Here is a 21,379-nt window from a genome sequence, read left to right on the forward strand (position 1 = left end):
ACTTGGTTCTGGGGCCATTTTGTTGGAGGAAGGGACGGAGTTATTGGGGCACAATGACAGAAGTTGTTGTCGATAACCTTGATGAAAGTGAGTGAATAGGGACAGTGGATAGAGCACAGGCCCTGGAGTCAGGAGGACCTGAGTTCAAATCTGAACTCAGACACTTACTAGCAGCGTGACCCTGGACAAGTCACCTAACCCAATCGCCTCCAAAAAGAAAATGAACAAGTCTTGGGTTTTGTTTTTTTGTTTGTTTTGTGGGGCAATGAGGGTTAAGTGACTTGCCCAGAGTCATACAGCTAGTAAGTGTCAAATGTCCGAGGTCATATTTTAACTCAGGTCCTCCTGAATCCAGGGCAGGTATTTTATCCACTGCACCACCTAGCTGCCCCCTGAATGAGTCTTGAATGAATGAATCCTCCCCCAATATCCCCGGGAGACATGTAGAGTAAACTTGATTGTCCCAGAGAAGAGGATCTTGAGGCTTGGACAGGAGGGGCAGGACATGCAGGAGGCCTCATCTGGTCTCTTTCAGAGAGGTTTTTGCATTTTTCCTTCTGCAGCTTAGTCCTTTCCAGAAGCCTGTGGGTGTTCTCCCCATGGGAACCAACCATCTGGCTTTTTATCCATGTGAGCACAGACAATGGCCAAGGTTTGCATATTACTCTGTATGCTCTGGCAATGGTGAGTGAGTTTCAGGCAGTTAAGTCCCCCAGAGGAATCATCTTCTACTTTTCTATTATGGGCCCTGGGAACTTTCCCCAGACTCTAGTATAGACTTCTTAGGTTTCTTTAGGGGCCATACCATGAGACCCACTGGCCCAACTGAGATTGTTTTTGTTTTTTCTTTTTTGGGGGGCAATGAGGGTTAAGTGACTTGCCCAAGGTCACACAGCTAGTAAGTGTCAAGTGTCTGAGGCCAGATTTGAACTCAGGTCTTCCTGAATCCAAGGCCAATGCTTTATCCACTGTGCTACCTAGCTGCCCCTGGCCCAACTGAGATTGGACAGCTGTCAGAGAAAGGGAAATGCCAGACTATGAACAAGCATTCTCTGAATCAACTAGTACAGGTGACTCCCATGAGGGGTATGCACAGAGAGGCCTCCCTTTTTTTCTCAGGAGGTACCCAGTAGACAGATCCCTTGATTCCCAAAGGAAGGAACCCGGGGCTTATTAACACCATAAACACCATGCAATAGATGAATCCTCAACTGGAAATGTTCCAGGGTCCCTGAGTTCTAATCACACTTCTCACAGTTTATACAATGGAGCCAGAGTTAGAAAGTGGACCAGGAGTGGGGGGTTGGCAGGTGACATGATTTGGAAATAGCTGGAAGTGCAGAAACTAGGCATTGACCAACATATACCAAAATACATGAGGGGTAGCTAGGTGGTGCAGTGGATAAAGCACCAACCCTGGATTCAGGAGGACCTGAGTTCAAATCTGGCTTCAGACACTTGACACTTATTAGCTGTGTGACCCTGGGCAAGTCACTTAAACCTCATTTCCCCGCACCAAAAATAAAATAAAATAAAATAAAAATGCATACATGATTTAGACATAAAGGGGGATTCCATAGGCAAATTAGGAGAGGAAGGACTAGTTTACCTCTCAGATCTATGGAGAGAAGAATTTATGACTAAACAAGAGATAGGGAATATTATGAAATACAAAATGGATGATTTTGATTACATTAAATTAAAAAAGGTTTTGTACAAGCAGAAGCAATGCAGTCAAAATTAGAACGGAAGCAGAAAGCTGGGAAACAATTTTTATAGCCAGTGTTTCTGGTAAAGGCCTCATTTCTAAAATATATAGGGAAATAAATCAAATTTATAAGAATGTAACTCATTCCCCAATTGAGAAATGGTCAAAGGTATGAACAGGCAGTTTTCTGATGAGGAAATCAAAGCTATCTATTGCCATATGAAAAAATGCTCTGAATCACTATTGATTAAAGAAACTCTGAGGTACCACCTCACACATGTTAGATTGGCTAATATGACAAAAAAGGAAAATGATAAATATTGGAGAAGCTGTGGAAAAATTGGAACACTGATGCATTGTTGGTGGAGTTGTGACCTGATCCAACTATTCTGGAAAGCAATTTGGAACAATATCCAAAGGGCTATGGGGCTGTGCATACCCTTTGACCCAGTAATGCCACTACTGGGTCTGTATCCCAAAGAGGTAATAAAGGGGGGAAATGACCCATATGTACAAAAATATTTATAGCAGCTCTCTTTGTGGTAGCAAAGAAATGGAAATTGAGGGAGTTCCCATCAATTGAGGAATGGCTGAACAAGTTATGGTATATGAATATAATGGAATACTATTATGCTATAAGAAATGATGAGCAGGCAGATTAAAAAAAAACAAACAAACAACCTAGAAAGACTTAAGTGGACTGATGCTGAGTGAAGTGAGCAGAACCAGGAGAACATTGTACACAGTAACAGCAACATTGTGTGATGATCAGCTGTGATAGACTTAGCTCTTCTCAGCACTATAATGACCCAAGAAAGGGCCCATGATGGAAAATGCTCTCTGTATCAAAAAAAAAAAAAGAAAGAAAAGAAAAGAAAAGAAAAGAACTGTGGAATCTGAATGCAGATTGAACCATGCCATCTCAACTTTTTATTTTTTTGCTTTTTTTTCTCTTTTGAGGTTTTCCCCTTTTGTTCTGATTTTTCTTTCACAACATGACTAATGCAGAAATGTATTTAATGTGATTGTACATATACAACCTATATCAGATTGCTTTCTGTCTTGGGGAGGGTAGGGAGGAAGGGAGAAAAATTTGGAACTCAAAATATTATAAAAATGGGGCAGCTAGGTGGCACAGTGGATAGAGCACTGGCCCTGGATTCAGGAGAACCTGAGTTAAAATCTGGCCTCAGACACTTAACACTTACTAGCTATGTGACCCTGGGCAAGTCACTTAACCCCAATTGCCTCACCAAAACAAAACAAAACAAAAAAACCCAAAAAACCAAAACCAAAATGTTATAAAAACAAATGTTGTGGGGCAGCTAGGTGGCGCAGTGGATAAAGCACTGGCCCTGGATTCAGGAGGACCTAAGTTCACATCCAGCCTCAGACACTTGACACTGACTAACTGTGTGACCCTGGGCAAGTCACTTAACCCCAATTGCCTCACTAAAAAAAACAAAAACAAAAACAAACAAAAAAACCAACCAAAAAAAAAAAAACCCAACAGGGGCAGCTAGGTGGTGCGGTGGATAGAGCACTGGCCCTGGAGTCAGGAGTACCTGAGTTCAAATCCAGCCTCAGACACTTGACACTAGCTGTGTGACCCTAGGCAAGTCACTTAACCCCAGTTGCCTACACACACACACACACACACACACACACACACACACACACACACACACACACAAAACCAACCAAAAAAATGTTAAAAACTATCTTTACATGTAACTGGAAAATAATAAAATACTTTTATGATTAAAAAAAAAGGGAAATAGCCAGAAGTGGCATGGAGGCTTGGTTCCAGACAAGATAAGACAAAAAGCTCACCTCTCTGAGTCCAGGGTCCCAGTGTCAGAGCCCCAGTTCTGATGGGAGGAGGGAAGATGGTCAGAATGGAGGGGGCACGGTTAGGAAATGCCAGGAGGTCAGGAGGAGGATGTAGAAGCCTGGTTCTTAGCAACATAAGATCAAAGTTTATCTTGTGACACAAGGTAAACTGATTTTTATCATAAGGAAGAGTCTGGGGAAAGCCGGGGAAAGGAGAATGCAGTGGTGTGAGTCCGGAGAGCAGGAAAGGGTTCCTTTTCATGTGGGAAATGACTAATAAATGCTTGTTGAATTGAACCCCGATTTTCCTAATTCCTAGTCACCAAATGTAGAGGGACGTGCAGGGCCACAATACCCTGAAGATCCCTTCTGCTCTCATCTGCTCCAAGATCAAAAGAGATTTGGAGGGAGGAACAGCAAGATTCTATTTGACCTCCCTGCCTCCCATCCTTGGCTTGGAGCCTGCTCTTTCCATGCCTTCCCCTCCAACCCCCCATCCAAGTCTGAGTATTCATCTATAAAAATAAGAGTAACAATCACAACCATGGTTATGTGTTTCTGTTCACAACAGCCCTGTGAAGCAGATAGTGTGATCATTTCTTTCCCCATTTTACAGATGAAAGAAGAAAAAAACTGAATCTCAGAGAAGTGAAGAGACACACCACTGCTCATAGGCACCAGAGCCAGGGCTCAAACCCACATTAAACTCCAAGAGAGAGAGAGAGAGAGATCGGAGCTGAGAAGCTCATTCCCTGAGGATGAGGTATCCACCCTCTTCTTGGGAGAAATAAGGATAATGACGATAACCGTTATAGACATTTATGCACTTTGCAAAGTACTTTTTCTGTGCCTGTCTTTCTTACACCTCAGAGCCCACGTACCACAACCAAGTTGCTCTTCCATCAGTGGGAGACTGAGATTGGATTGGATGGTCTCTAAAGGACCTCTACTTAGACGCTGATTTTTCTGGGGAGCTCTGAGCTATTGCGATTATGCTAGTAACTTTGGGGGCAGCTAGGTGGCGCAGTGGATAGAGCACTGGCCCTGGATTCAGGAAGACCTGAGTTCAAATCCGGCCTCAGACACTTGACACTTACTAGCTGTGTGACCCTGGGCAAGTCACTTAACCCCCATTGCCTCACTTAAAAAAAAAAAAAGAAGTATTCAGTGGTTTGTTGGGGAGAAGAGGGGAGAATCTGGAGACTGTAGGAAAGGCTAGATAATAATGACTGTGGCATGTGGAATAGTCAGCTATAGGCTGTGTGTGCATGGACTGATCGGGACCTTTTCCAGCTCCTTCCTGGGCTTGCCTAATGGCCTCCCTAAGGTTTCTCTATGGCCTCTGTAGGGTCTCTCTATCATCTCCTCCCTAGGCTCTCCTCAGACCTACCCCATGCCCTCCATAGGGTCCCTCTATTTTCCTCAGGTTCACCTCTTGGCCTCTAGAGGTAAGAACCAGACACTTCGGGAGACATGATCCAGGGAGCTTGTGTTTAATGTGGAAGGATTTTGCTGGTGGCTTGGCTGTGAGGGTGACAGTGGGGTGGGTGTGTTATTGTTGGTTTTATTCTTCCATGTAGCAGAAAGAATTCCTAGGCAGTGCGGGCCTCTTCTGCTGGCTGGGGGTGGGGACGGGGCTGTCCTGCTCCTTCCCTCTCTGTAATTCAGTTTTCCGATGTCCTAGTAAAAACCATTTGGCTTCCCCCTTAGTAACATAAGGAGTCTTGTCCACTGGCACCTCAGAAATGTGGGCCTGGAGGATGGTCCCCTTCCCCTCCTTTTTTTTCATACTTTCCTGGTTCCTCCTAAATCCTAGGCAGTTATTGCTCTATCATTTCCTGCTACTCAGGATCTGATCAATTACAACAAGGTGTCCATTAACTGGCATCTTCTATCAGCAAGACTGAAGGTCAGGGAACTGGTTTTTTGGGGAAGCAGACACAGAGTAAAATGGAGAGATATACAGAAGACTAGAAGCCTCAGGTTCATTCCCCCTTCCTCCCTACTCCTTTCCCTGAGTGGTCTCTCTTCTTTTCCTCCCTTACCTCCCTCTCTCCTTTCTCTGTCTCTGTCTCTCTCTCTATCTCTCTCTGTCTCTCTCGGTCTCTGTCTGTCTGTCTGTCTGTCTGTCTCTTCTTGCCACCTCTTTCTACTTTTAAACTTCAGAAAGCTTTGTCTTCAGGGCTCAGAGAACCATAGCATCTGGAGGGACCTTAGATATCACCTAGATGAAACTCCTTATTTTATAACTGTGGAAAGTGAGGTCCAGAGAAGGGCTTTGTTCAAGGTACATTAACGCAGTAAGTTAATAGCTGAACCAGTCTATAGCCATATTTCCTGTCACCCTTTGCTCTGATGCTTGTGACCCCTGACCTTTTGGAAACTATCCCTTCTTCCCTGGCTTCTTGACAGAGATCCCAGTTCTGCCTTGACCTGACCCCAACCCCCTAGCACCTCCCCTTCCTATTCTGGCTCCCTAGCCTGATAGTTTTCTCTTATTAAATCACACAAGCCCCATGTGATAAATGGCCGGGCAGCCTCATTAACTGCAAAGCTTTGTCAGTTTTCCCAAAGCAATCAGAGTGTTCGTTGGCCCTGAGGAGCTAGGAGAGCCAAGAGGGAAGCCATGCGCAGCCCGATTAATCCTGGGCTATGGATCGGCATTTGTCAGCCACATTGAAGTTTGTGGGACTGAATCGAGCCCCAGAGACCACTCAATTACTTTATCTCTTAGCAATTAGGAGCCTGCACCTTTAGACCTATCTGTTAGCAAATGGAGAGAAAACACCCTAGAAGATGGGCTGTAGGATTCTATGGTGCTCTGTGGTCCCAAATAGCTGTTTTCATTTAGAACATAGAACACGGCACCTCAGAGCTGAGAGTAATCTGAGATCATAAAATATAGACTATCAGAGTTGGAATGGGCTTGAGAACATAGAATATGGAATGGTAGATGTGTGTGTGTGGGAGGGACTTTAAAATACAGAATGTCAGAACTGCAAGGGAACTTGGAACAAAGAATGCACAGCTAGAAGTCTCGGACCATACTATGTTAGAATTGAGAAGGTACCTTGGAACACAGAATGTACGATATCAGAACTGGGGCCCCTGAAGCATAGAACACAGACTGTTATCAAGACAAGGGACCTTCAAACAAAATATGGCATGTCAGAACTAGAAGGGACCTTAGGATGTAGAATATTAGAGCAAGAAGTCACCTTAGAACACAGAATATCAGAGCAGAAAGGGACACTAGGGATCATATTTTAAAACATTTTATGCAGGAGTGCAGGTGGGAATGAAAGTCCTGGGACAAATCTGATGTACAGACCTGGTGACCCTAGTGCAGAAGCCATTTCTGGGTTACTGTGAAGAACCAAATGGAGGAGCTAGTCCGCTGACCATGGTGCTGACAGGATGGGACCAGCCTGAACCTGGAAAAATATACTCCCACAGGCACAGGTGGCGCTTACACCCAGGCATCAGAGTAAGCCTGGGCTCCAATATACTTCGGTAAAACCAGCTATTGTAAATTCTGACTTGACCCACTCCCCTATGACCTCTGGTGTTAGATTCCCATACTCTCCTTGGACTCAACAACAAAAATTCCTGTGGTGACTCCATGTTTGGGGTCATCCTCAGGGTTTGAGGTAACAGCCCTATGAGGTCAGGTTCTAACAGCTACTATTCCTCAGGGCTTCTGTGTTCAGGCAGCTGTTCTTCCATGGGCAATTAGGGGTGGGTTATAAGAATCCAGGAGAAATACCTTTCCCAACCTCCCTGGATGGATCTCTCAATGGGTTGAAAATATCTTGAATTCAACACTCTGACAGTAGGGTGCTATAGGACCCAGTTCCCCCAAGTAGTTTGGTGGTCTAAGGCACAACTTTAAGTTCATGTAGAAGGAGGAACAATGCTTTCCCTACTCTGAGAAGGCAGAATGAGGAACAAGGAGTGGGAAGTTATAAGGAAGCAAACTTTGACTCAAAAGAAGAAAACATTTCCAACAATAAGGGCTGCCCAAAAATAGAATAGGCCTTGGAAAGTAGTGAGCTCCCCATCAATGGACATATTCAAGTAGATATTGAGTAAACATTTCTCAAGAAAGCTGTAAAGGTGATTACTGATTCAAATTAAGTTTGCATTAAGCTCTGGTATTTTGTGTTTTACTGCCTTCTTTTCCAGCTCTAATTCTTTGTAAATATAATATGATTTCACCAGGAGGAGGAAATTCTGAGGTGGGAGCTCCCTCCATTGAAGCAATTAGAAGTTAAGTGACTTGGATCCGGCCATTCTGGAGAGCAATTTGGAATTATGCCCAAAGGGCAATAAAGCTGTGCATGCCCTTTGACCCAGCGATACCACTTTTGGGTCTTTTTCCCAAAGAAATCATGGAGGGGGGAAAGGGACCCACATGTACAAAAATATTTATAGCTGCTCTTTACATGGTGGCAGGAGTTGGAATTGGAATTGGAAGTTGAGGGGGTGCCCATCAATTGGGGAATGGCTGGACAAGTTGTGGTATATGAATACAATGGAATACTATTGTGCTGTAAGAAATGATGAGCAGGAGGAGTTCAGAGAAACCTGGAGGGTCTTGTGTGAGCTGATGATGAGTGAGATGAGTGGAACCAGAAGAACATTGTACACAGTATCATCAACATTGAGTGTTGACCTACTGTGATGGACTATATTCTTCTCACCAATGCAATGGCACAAAAGAGTTCCAGGGAACTTGTGAAGGAAGAGGATCTCCAAATCCAAGAAAAAAAAAAAAGAACTGAGGAGTATAGATGCTGAATGAACCATACTATTTCTTTTGTTTTTGATGCTGTTGATTTTTTCTATTTTGAGGTTTTTCATCATTGCTCTGATTTTTTCTCTTATAACATGACTAATGCAGAAATATGTTTAATGTTATTATGTGTGTATATAGATATAACCTATATCAGATTACCTGCTGTCTAGGGGAGGGGGGAGGGAAGGGAGGGAGGGAGAAAAATCTGAAATTGTAAAGCTTGTATAAATAAAAGTTGAGAACTATCTTTACATGTAACGGAAAAAAAATAAAATACTTTATTAATTAAAAAAAGAAGAAGTTAAGTGACTTGTCCAGGATAACCCCAATAGGGGAGTATAAGAGATGGGATTTGAACCTGGGTCTTCCTTACACCAACCCCTGCACCTCTAAGCTGCCTCTATGGTTATGAGTGTGAAATTGCTGTAACCAGGTCTGACTTTGGCTCAGGGACTGGAATTCAGAAGGGGGCTTTGACTATACAAGACTCCATGCTGGGGTGGTCCTTAGGGGAAAGCTTCCTTCTTTTCACAAGTTAATAACTAGATGACCTCAGAGAGGCTCCACCCTGTCTGGCCCCTGCATACAAGCTTGCTGTGTATGTTATTGTTTCTGATTGTATTGATTCCATCGCAGTGATAAAAAATAAATTCCCCATACTCTGCAAGGACAGCTTTATTGCCTTATTGTACTGATCATTAGAGAATATATAAATTGAGTTGTAATTCTGAAGCATCATCAAGAATCCACTCACAACTCAAAGTTATCTCTTTGACATAGAGTTTCTGAGATCTGATGAGGTGATTGATGTGTCAGAGAGAAGGTGTTTTGCTGTGGATGGCTCTGATTATTAGAAAGATTTGGGGGTTTTGTTTTGTTTTGCTTTTTTTTACTTATCCTGAGCCTCAATCTAGAAGGGGAAGAAAGCCCAATTTGGAAATGGAAGTAATTTCTGAAGTTACCAGTTTCTCTACTCAGGCCTGTAGAGGCCAAAGCTGGGAGTTCAGAGCCAAGCATCCAAAATGTCCTCCTGAGAGTGGGCAGGAACAGGGATGGTGGGAAGGAATGCTGGAGATGTATGTCTAAGTCATCTCTAGCCTTGTCATGACTAAGGAATTGGTTTTCCATGTGATGATGGCAGTCATAAGCACACAGTGAAGGGAGGGAGGTAGCATGGCACAGCAGAAACGGCACTGGCTTTATTTATTTATTTATTTTGCAGGGCAGTGAGGGTTAAGTGACTTGCCCAAGGTCACACATCTAGTAAGTGTCAAATGACTGAGGCCGGCTTTGAACTCAGGTCCTCCTAAATCCTGTGCCAGTGTTTTATCCACTGTGTCACTTAGCTGCCCTGTTTTTTTCCAGTTACATGTAAAGATAGGGTTTTTTGTTGTTTTTTTTTTCCAGGCAATGAGGGTTAAGTGACTTGCCCAGGGTCACACAGCTAGTGTCAAGTGTCTGAAGCTAGATTTGAACTCAGGTCTTCCTGAATCCAGGGCTGGTGCTTTATCTACTGTGCCACATAGCTGCCCCTGGGCACTGCCTTTAGATACAAAGTACTTGCATTCAGATTCTTCCTCTGATTCTTACTGCCTGTGCAGCCTTGGACAAGTCCCTTACCCTCTCTAGGCCTCAGTTTCTTTATTTGTAAAATGAGAGGGTGGGACCAGATGGCCTCTAAATGTAAGTCTATGATTCTATGATGGAGAAATGATGGTGAAGATGATGGTGAGAATAATGAAGCCTTCCTGATCAGCCCCACCCCCCAATTGCATCCCTAACTACCTTCTTCCACTCAGATCCCACATAGAACTTTGTTTTGCAACCCTCTGAAGTGTTCAGCTATAATGCACAAACTTACACAATATTTTTGTTTATGCCATATTCCCTTTCTAGGAAGCTAGGTGATACAGTGGGTAGAGCACTGGACCCAGAGGCAGGATAGAGTTGAGTTCAAATCCTGTTTCAACTACTCACTAGCTGTCTATGAGCAAATCACTTCACCTCTGTCTGCCTCATTTTTCTTATCTGCAAAATGGGGATAACAATAGCATCTGCCTTGAAGGGTGGTTGTGAGGATAAAATGAGATGTTATTTGTTTTTGGTTTTTTTGGGTGGGGCAATGAGGGATAACTGACTTGCCCAGGGTCACACAGCCAGTAAGTATCAAGTGTCTGAGGTTGGATTTGAACTCAGGTCCTCCTGAATCCAGGGCTGGTGCTTTATCTACTTTGCCATCTAGCTGCCCCATGAGATGTTATTTGTAAAGTGCTTTGCAAACCTAAATGCTAGCAATTGCTATTAGCTATTATTTCTAGACTGCAAGCTCCATGAGTCATGGACTGTGAGCACAAGGTTCTTTCCAAAGTCCTCGAGGCTGAGTTTATATCCTGGCTCCAACACATACTTGCTGTGTGAGTCCAGGAAAGTCATTTAATGTCTTACAACTTCCATTTTCTCATTTGCAAAATAGGAACGATAACATTTTCACTGACTCCCTCACAGGACTGTTGTGGAAAAGTGCTTGGGAAAACTTGTTGGTCTAGAGAAATATGACTTGTTATGGTCTAAATTTTGTATCTTGCTCATCATTAGGCACAGAGCTTTGCACATAGGATACTTTTAAATGAATGGTACAGAGAAAACGCTGACTTTGGGGTCAGATGACCTCAGGCAAGTATCTTAACCTCTCTGGAACTCATCTATAAGATGACAGGATTGCATTAGATGACTACACTAGTGTCCATTCCATTTTGAAATCTATAATACTATGAAACAGACCCAGAGAGGGGAATTGACTTGTCTGAAGTCACACAGCTGCTAAAGGATTCTATACAGGGTTCCTATCTCCAAATCTAATAATCCTTCTCCATAATACTCTCTTGCCTCTTTCTTTTCTGACCACCACCAGGAGGTTAGAGATTGAGCAACTCATGCTTAGCTCAGAGATCCCTCTAATTAGACTCACAAAAGTAAGGAGCCAGATATAGGTTGGACTAGAATGAGATCAGGGTGAGAGTGTAGGAGAAAAAGTCCACTATTGAGAGCCAAAAGACCTGGGACACCAATAACTTCATGATTCAGGGCAAGATAATTCCCCTCTCTGAGCTCCAGATTCTCTTTCTGTAAAATAACTGGAGTGACATTTTCTCTATTTTTTCTTGTAACTCACTTAACTTCTCCTTTAAGAATCTGAATGCTGGAGGGGCAGCTAGGTGGCACAGTGGATAAAGCACCAACCCTGGATTCAGGAGGACCTAAGTTCAAATCCAGCCTCAGACACTTGACCCTTAACTAGCTGTGTGACCCTAGGCAAGCCACTTAACCCTAATTGCCCTGCCCGCCCCCCCCCAAAAAAAGAATCTGAATGCTATACTACTTGGTACATATATGTTTAGTATTGATATTACTTCATTGTTTATGGTACCTTTTTATCAAGATGTAGTTTCCTTGCTTATCTCTTTTAACTAGATGTATTTTGGCTTTTGTTTAGTCTGATATCATAATCGCAAACCATGCTTTTTTAAAAACTTCCTCTGAAGCATAACAGATTCCGCTCCAGCCCCTTAATTTTACTCGGTGTGTGTTTCTATGCTTCAAGTGTTTCTTGTAAACAACATATTGTAGTATTCTAGTTTTTAATCCACTCTGCCACTCACTTCTGTTTTATGGGTGAGTTCATCCCATTCATATTTACAGTAATGACCGACTGTGTATTTCCCTCCACACTATTTTTCCTCCTGTTTATTCCTCTCCTTTCACCCTTTCCCTCCTCACAGGTATTTTGCTTATGACCACTGCCTTCCCCAAATTATCCTCCCTTCTGTCAGTTCCCCCCTTTTCTTTTCTTTTTTTTTTTTGTGGGGCAATGAGGGTTAAGTGACTTGCCCAGGGTCACACAGCTAGTAAGTGTCAAGTGTCTGAGGCTGTATTTGAACTCAGGTCCTCCTGAATCCAGGGGGCAGTGCTTTATCCACTTTGCCACCTAGCTGCCCCCAGTTCTCCCCTTTTCTTAATCCTCTCCCCTTCTACTTTCCAATAGGCAAGATAGATTTCTATACCTAATTGATTGTGTATATTATTCCCTGTTTGAGCCAATTCCGATGAAACTAAGATTTAAGTGATGACCACTGCCTCACCCTCCCCTTCTCCCCTCCACTGTAATAGTCTTTTGTTTCTCTTCCTGTGAGATAAAACACCCCATTCTACCTCTCTCATCTTTCTCCTTCCACTGTAAATCCTCTTTCTCACACATTAATTTTTTGGGGGGACATCATCCCATAAAAATCACCACACCCTGTCTAAGTATACTCCTTCTAACTACACAAATAGTGATAAAATTCTGAAGAGTTACAAGTATCATCTTTCCATGCAGGATTGCAAACAGTTTAGCCTTATTGAATCCCTTATGTTTTCTCTTTCCTTTTTATCTCTTTATGCTTGTCTTGAGTCTTTTATTTTTTTATTTTATTTTTTTTTTTTAGTGAGGCAATTGGGGTTAAGTGACTTGCCCAGGGTCACACAGCTAGTAAGTGTTAAGTGTCTGAGGCCAGATTTGAACTCAGGTTCTCCTGACTCCAGGGCCGGTGTTCTATCCACTGTGCCATCTAGCTGCCCCTTGAGTCTTTTATTTGAAGATCAATTTTGTTGTTGTTCAGCTTTGTTCTTTTCATCAAGAAAGCTTGAAAGTTCTCTATTTTATGGAATGACTATTTTTCTCCCTGAAGAATTATACTCAAGTGGATAGAGCACCGGCCCTGGAATCAGGAGTACCTGAGTTCAAATCCGGCCTCAGACGCTTGACACTTACTAGCTGTGGGACCCTGGGCAAGTCACTTAACCCCAATTGCCTCACCAAAAAAAAAAAAAAAATTATACTCAGCTTCACTGTGTAGGTGATTCTTGGTTGTAGTTCTAGCTCCTTTGCCTTCAGGAATATCATATTCCCAGCCCTCCACTCCTTTTACATGGAAACTGCTAAACCCTGTGTAATCCTAACTGTGACTCCATGGTATTTGAATTGTTTCTTTCTGGATGCTTGCAATACTTTCTCCTTTACCTTGGAGTTCTGGAATTTGGCTACAATGCTCCTGGGAGTTTTCATTTTGGGATGTCTTTCAGGAGGTGGTTGGTGGATTCTTTCTATGTCCATTTTATCCTCTGATTCTAGGATACCAGGGCAATTTTCTTTGATAATTTCTCGAAGTATGATGTCCAGGTCCTTTTTTTTCTTATAGCTTTCAGGTAGTCCAGTAATTCTTAAATTATCTTTCCTGGAGCTATTTTCCAGCTCAGTTATTTTTCCAATGAGATATTTTACATTTTCTTCTATTTCTTTATTCTTTTGGTTTTGTTTGAATGATTCTTGATGTCTCATGGAAGCATTAGTTTCTACTTGACCAATTCTAATTTTTAAGGAGTTATTTTCTTCAGTTAGCTTTTTTACCTCATTTTCCATCTGGCTGATTCTACTTTTTAAGTAGAATAAGTTTTCTTCAGTAAATTTTTGTACATCCTTTCCCATATTTTATGTTTCCTTTATCAAGCTGTCTACTTTTTTTAATGATACTCTTGCATCATTTTCATTTTTCCCCAGTTTTTCTTCTACCTTTCTTATTTGATTTTTTTTTTTTTTTAGTGAGGCAATTGGGGTCAAGTGACTTGCCCAGGGTCACACAGCTAGCAAGTGTGTGTTAAGTGTCTGAGGCCGGATTTGAACTCAGGTACTCCTGACTCCAGGGCCGGTGCTCTATCCACTGCGCCACCTAGCTGCCCCTCTTATTTGATTTTTAAAGTCCTTTTTGAGTTCTTCCAGGAGTTCTTTTGGGGCCTGAGGCAATTCTCATTTTTCTTTGAGGCTCTGAATGTAATCAATTTAACTTTGTTGTCCTCTTCTGAGTTTGTGTTTTGATCTTCCCTTTCACCATAATAACTTTCTGTGGTCAGTTTCTTTTTTGGTTTTTGCTCATTTTCCAGTCTATTTTGTTACTTTTCAAGTTGAGCTCTGCTCCTGGGGTGGAGGGGGCACTGTACCAAGCTTCTTGTGCCAGGAACTACAGGCCCTCACTGCTAGCCTGGTGGTGTGTTAGGGCCCACAGTGGGCTTGGTGCCATGCAGAGGCTGCTGAAGGTGGACTTGGTGCTATTCTGGGGCCCATGGCAGGGCCTGCCCATTTGCTTAGTGCTGCACTGGAGCCCATAGGGGGTCTACTGCTGCAGGGCTGAGGGGGAGGGCAGGGTCTTGCCAGCTGCTACACTGAGGACTTGGGACCTTGGTCACTGATCTGGACTGGAACTTGAGGCCTCCTGCTGGCTTACTGAGGCAGGGTCTAGTGCTGGTTTGCCAGGACACAGACTGCCCTGAACTGCCCTCCCCTTTTATCAGAGTGACACAGACCTGGAAAATTCCAGACAGGGCTGGAAAATTGTTTTATCCCATCTTTTTGTTGGTTCCGCCTTTCCAGAATTCATTTTGAGGTGCTATTTTATAATTGTTGGAGGTGAATTTGGGAGAGGTCCAGGTGATTTCCTGCTTATTCAATGACCTTGGTTCCTGGAAGTCTGGGAGTAGCATTTTGGAAAATAATTTGGAATTCTATATGAAAAATTATACAACCTACTACTACTTGTGTGACCTTGGGCAAGTCACTTAATCTTAAATTCCCTGGGTCTGTTTCATCATCTAGAAAAGGCAGACTCGATGACCCTTCCGTAGATCCTATGATCAAATGATTGTCATTGGTCAGTGATGATTCTACCAGGGGCAAGGTGGCCAAGCAACCCAGCCCAATTTGCCTAAGGAATTTCTGTTTCAGGAGGAAGGCCAGAGAAAACATAGACAAATAGAGGACAGGTTTGAAAGTTACAGGTTGAACTTTTATATGCTTTGGAATAAAAGCAAGCTATACATAATAGAGATCTATACTTTCATTTGCAATCCTCTTTTTTCAGTTCTACTTTGTATATGAAAATGCCCATTTCTGATAGAATCAATATCTACCAATTCTACACACATATACACTCTTGTTGGCATAAAGGATTAGGCAAAATTTCCCTAAAAGGCTACAAAGCCAGGACTTGATTGTGTTGATGGTGGCTTCCTGGTCCCCTAAGGACTTAAAAGGGCTACCCGCATGGAGCTGGACTTGTTGGATGTTCCCAAACCACTCAAGTGAAGGGATTTCTGTCCAGATCCCAAAGAGGAAGTTGTGGTTGGTGGGGGTGAGGGGTGAGGGTAGGATTGCATTCAACGACCACATTGTGGTAGAGACAACAGTGGAGTCAGAACCAGGAGATTCAGGGTCTTAGTTTAACTGGATACTTGGCCTTGACCAGACCCCTTTAAAAACCTCTGTAACTCAGTTTTCTCACTCACACAATGGCAACAAAAATCCCTGACTTACCTCCTCCTCTGTGGAGGGTCACATAAGAGAACATCTAGGAAAAGTATAACAAAGTCTTGAAAATGTGAGGGATTATGGTCCTGATTCTTAATAGGAGCAAAACCTGGCTATCCTTGGAAGCTCCTGCCTCCAGCTTGGGCGGCAGCTGCCACAAAGCCCCGCCATTGCCAGGTGCCGCAGGAATGCCTTTGATGTCTTAATGCAGGTACTGGGCCCCTGTGGGGCTAGGAAATGGGATTATGGCATCTCCGCCTCACGAATCTGCTCTCCCTTCACCAGTGTTGGATGTACCCAGGTGCCACCATTGAGTTCCACTCCAGGCTGAATGAGAGGGTCTTTTCAACTGTCTTCGTCTCCCCCAGTGAAATAATTTTTTTTTAAAAGGAGCTTTAATTGGGATTAAGGGGATTTAGGAACAAACAAGGAAAATGGATTTGGAAGTTAATGTTCTCCTCTTGGTCGCTCTTTCTGTTAATCTCCCAAACCCCAGCGTGAGGATTAATTGCTTGGATGAGTGCAGCCAGCGCCCGGAGGGCTTTTGTGGGGACAAACTAGGGCTCCGGCTAACTGCAAAAATGGGGCTTCTGGCCAGGGCCAGCATGAGGCCAGGTGAGAGGGCTGCTTTCAAAGTTAGGGACACCTGGTTCCAAGACCTACCTCTCATCTCCTTGGTTTGTGTGAGCCTGGGCAACTTCATTCTATCTCTCTTACCCCCACGCAGCAGGAGCAGGTTCTTGTCTGAATTGGTATAGGGAGTTACCTCACTGGGTGGTCCCTAAACCAGAAAAATCATAGATCTGGTAATAATAAGAATAAGAACAAAGCTTCCCAGAGCTGAGTTTATCTTCCAGGGAGAAGGGAGTTTGACCCAGGTCAGGTCTGCTTAATGTGAGGCCAGTGGATATTAAAAAGAAAAAATTTAGGGGCAGCTGGGTGGCACAGTGGATAGAGCACCAGCCCTGGAGTCAGGAGTACCTGAGTTCAAATCTGGCCTCAGACCTTAACTCTTACTAGCTGTGTGACCCTTGACAAGTCACTTAACCCCAATTGCCTCACTTAAAAAAAAAAACAACTTTTTAAACCCCTCCCCCCCACAAAATGTAAATTTAAAAAAGACTCCAAAGCGGAAAGGGGAGTGGTGGGTTCACAGAATCTCAGACTTCACAGGGATCTCAGAGGTCATCTAGTCCAATCTTAACCTCCAATCTGGAGGTGAGAAACTCATCTAGAATATCCATGACATGTGCTAACCCAGTCCATAGGATCATAGGCTATACATAGGTTTAGGATTGGAAGGGGTCATCTGGTCCAACCTTCTCATGAGGAAACAGGCTGTAACTGAGGTTAAGTGACTCACTCAAGGTTACACAGCTAGTAAATGTCAGAGGTAAAATTTGAACTCTGGTCTTTGAGAATACTGGATCTGGAGTCAGAGAACCTAGTTTCCACTCCTGGCTCCCTACTATACTACTCACCTGTGTGATTTTGTTTTTTGTTTTTGTTTTTGTGGGGCAATGGGGGGTTAAGTGACTTGCCCAGGGTCACACAGCTAGTAAGTGTCAAGTGTCTGAGGTCGGATTTGAACTCAGGTCCTCCTTAATCCAGGGCCAGTGCTTTATCCAATGCACCACCTAGCTGCCCCACCTGTGTGATTTTGGGCAACAAGCTTAACCCTGAACTTTAGGTTTCTCACGTTTAAAATGAGTCTAGAGGAAGGACTAGGTTGTGTGGACTAGGTGACCCCTAAAGTCTTTCATAGCTCTTGATCTATGATTCCATAATTCCTAGTGAAAGGGAACTAACTCCTTGTCTGCTGAGGCAGCCTGTTCTCATCATTAGGAAACATTTCCTTATAATGAAATAAAATCTGTCTCTTATATTGAAAGAAAATCACTTTGTGTGGCTCTCCTCATTAGAAAACATTTCCTTCTATTGAAATAAAATCTGCCTCCAAAAGTTCTATCCATTCCTCCTAATTCTCCATTCTAGGGCCAAGCAGGCTGATCTCCACTCCTGACGGGTGCCCCTGTCCTAATCCTTCAGAGCCTTGTTCTTTCTCTTGTCAGTTTCTGCTGGCTCCAGCCTTGGAGCTCTCCCACTGACACAGCTCCTGCCTGTCCTCGGAAGGTCCCAGTTCTCTGCCCCCTCCCTTGTCCCTTATTCAATTATGTTTGACAATCTCTTGGACCTGGTCTAGGTGCCCCTTTTTATTCCCATATCTCACTGAAGACAGAAATTGGGTTTTCAAAAGGGATTTTACTAACAAAGGGAAAGAAGGCAAAACAACACAGCTCCATAAGACAAAGGCCCGAAGAGCTGAAGCTGACTGTCTCTCGTCTGGCCAAAGTTGTCTTTCCATCCTCCTGGGCTCAGTGATTCTCCTCCTGTCTAAGGAGCTTTAGCATTTAGCCCTACTGTGTTCTTAGCTGAGAAAACCCCATCCTGTTTTTTTCCCACCTCTCCTTGTTGTTTTCTGTTTTCAAATTTAAAATTTTTTTTAATTTTAATTTTTTAATTATTTTAAATTTTTTGTGTGTCTTTTTCTTTTTTTGTTTTCTGTTTCCAAGATCACAATATGTTAGCATATTGGAGCTGAGCAGAAGACAAAAATGTCAGTGCTGGAGAGAATGTGAAAAGAGAACATCAAAGCCCAGAGGATCCTTAGGTTCTAGCATGTTTTATCTGGGGGGCACCTGAGAACTGAGTCTAGAGCAGGGAGGGAGCCCAGAATCTAGAATGTCAGAGAAGGGATGGGAACTTTAGAAATCATTTAGTCTGACGGAGCCTGTTCTGGGCCCTCCCGCCAACTTCCCATGTCAAGTTTCAGGAAAAATTCAAAGAGCCTGTCTGTGCTAGATACCCAGTGGAAATGGTCATGATACTTAACACTTTGATAGGAGAGTAAATCTAGTATGTGTCAACACTCTTGGGGGGATTAGTCCAGAAGAACTGAATTCAAGCTGTTCACTGCTCTGCACTGAAATGTAATATATAAAAAGTGAATATAAACTATTTTGGGGAAGGGGAGAAGTACCCCATTGGGGGGCATCAGGAAAGACTTCATGAGGCAGCTAGATGGTGTAGTAGAGAAGACTTGGAGTCAGGGAGACCAGAGTTACTAACTGTGTGAGTCTGGATAAATCACTTAACCTCTCTTAGCCTCAATTTCCTCATCCATAAGATGGGGATAATAATAGGACCTACCTCACAGGAGTGTTGTGAGGGTCAAATGAGATAACACATGGACAGAGCTTTATAAACCTTAAAGCTCTGTATAAATTCTATTATTATGAGATAAGATGTGGCATTATCTTGAGTCTCCCACAATTCCTAGCATCAGATAGGTACTTTAAAAATGCCCAATTCCGGGGCAGCTAGGTGGCACAGTGGATAGAGCACCGGCCCTGGAATCAGGAGGACCTGAGTTCAAATCCGGTCTCAGACACTAGATAGTTACTAGCTGTGTGACCTTGGGCAAGTCACTTAACTCTCATTGCCCCACAAAAGAATTTTTTTTTAAAAATGCCCAATGAATACAACTAGAGTGTTAGAGATAATAATTGATGACTGAATGAATAAATGAATGAAAGAAAAAGCAGTTATTAAGAGTTTACTCTTTTTTTTGTGGAGCAATGGGGGTTAAGTGACTTGCCTAGGGTCACACATCTAGTAAGTGTCAAGTGTCTGAGGCCAGATTTGAACTCAAGGAGTCCTGAATCCAGGGCCCGTGCTTTATCCACTGCACCACCTAGCTGCCCCCCTTTTTTTTTTTAAAGAACTTACTCTATGCTAAACATTGTGCTAAATGCTGGGAATGCAAACAGATTGAGTTGAGCCTTAAGTGAAGGCCGAGATTCAAAGAGATTGAGGTGAGGTGGAAGAGCTGTTGTTTGGCCTTCATTCTTGAAGAGGATCATGACATCGGGGTGATGTTATAACTTGCGGTGAATTGGATGTTAGTGAGGGAGGGCTGTGCAAGGTCACCAACCTCACTCTCTCCTCCAGAGTCATCTGGGTCCAGTGGCAAGTTATAGATCAGGACCACTGGAGATGGCCCCAGATATTAAAGGCAATCATGGTTAAATGACTTGCCCAAGGCCACATAGCTAGTAAGTGTGGAGGAAGAGCACTCCAGGTATGGAGGACAACCTGGGCAAAAGGCATGGAGGCAGGAGACAGGAATGTCATGACCAGGAGCAAGTAGACTAGCTAACTGTAACATGAAGTGGTTGATGGGGTGTAATATGAAAGATTCCTGAAAAGATAGATTGGAACCAGAATGTGAATGGCTTTAAATGTCAGATGATTTCTAGTAAGTAATGTGGGGGGAGACATCCAGGTGGCGCAGTGTATAGAATTGCCAAGAAAACCCCAAATAGGGTTAGGAAGCGTTTGACACAACTGAAAGGACTGAACTACGATAACAAAGTAAATAGTAGAGCTGGGATTCCAACTCATGCCCTCTGACTCCAAATCCAGAGTTCTATCAGTTCCTCAGGTGAGAAACTAGCTTTTGAATATCTTTACCTAATGTAACCCCCCCTCATTTTACAGATGGAGAAATTGAGGCTCAGAAAAGTTAAGGGAATTGCATAGTGTTACACAAGTAACAAATAGAATACAAGCCCCTTGGGGGCAGGGTCTATCTGCATATTTGACAATGTTCTCCTGGTTCTGCTCACTTTACTCAGCATCAATCCATCCATTCATGTAAGTTTTTCCAGGTTTTTCCGAAATCCACCTGCTCATCATTTCTTATGTTATTATAGTATTCTATTACATTCATGTACCACAACTTGTTTGGCCATTCCCCAATTGATGAGCATCCCCTCAATTTCCAATTCTTTGCCACCACAAAATGAGCTGCTATAAATATGTTTGTACATGTGGGCCCTTTTCTCTTTTTTTATGATCTCTTTGGGATACAGACTTAGTAGTGGTATTACTGGGTCAAAGAGTATGCATGGTTTTATAGCCTTTACAATGATTCAAGACAATTCCAAAAGACTCATGATGGAAAATGCTCTCCACATCCGGAAAAAGAACCATGATATCTGAACACAGATTGAAGCACACTATTTTCACTTTTTTGTTGTTTATTTATTTCTTCTTTCTTGTGGTTTTCCCCTTTTAATCTGAGTCTTCTCTACATAATGACTAATGTGGGAATATGTACTATATAACCTATATCAGATTGCTTGCTTTCTTGGGGAGGTGGGAGGGAAGGGAGGGAGAGAGAAAAATTTGGAACTCAAAATCTTACAAAAATGTTGAAAACTATCTATATATGTAATTGAAAAAAATACTTTTTTTAAAAAATTGGTGGGGGAAGAAAATGGGCAGGAAACAGCAGCATTAAGGTCCAGGTAGGTGAAGTCTCACCATTATTAATATTAACAATAAAAATATATATATCGTTTTAAGTTTTATGGAATGCTGGGGCAACTCTGAAAGCATTCCCATGTTCTCTAACTGAATAAAGGCCAGAATGGTTCTCAGCTGTTGTATTGATGAGTCTTGCTTTTGGAGCTCAAATCAACTGCTAATTCAATTGAATTCCTCATTTCAGCCTGTGGAGGTGGGGAATCAGCAATAATGAACTAGACATTGCAAAGGAGGGCATAGCTTCTCTGAGCAG

Source organism: Dromiciops gliroides, chromosome 2 (genome assembly GCF_019393635.1).
Source record: "Dromiciops gliroides isolate mDroGli1 chromosome 2, mDroGli1.pri, whole genome shotgun sequence".
NCBI classification, from domain to species: Eukaryota; Metazoa; Chordata; class Mammalia; order Microbiotheria; family Microbiotheriidae; genus Dromiciops; species Dromiciops gliroides.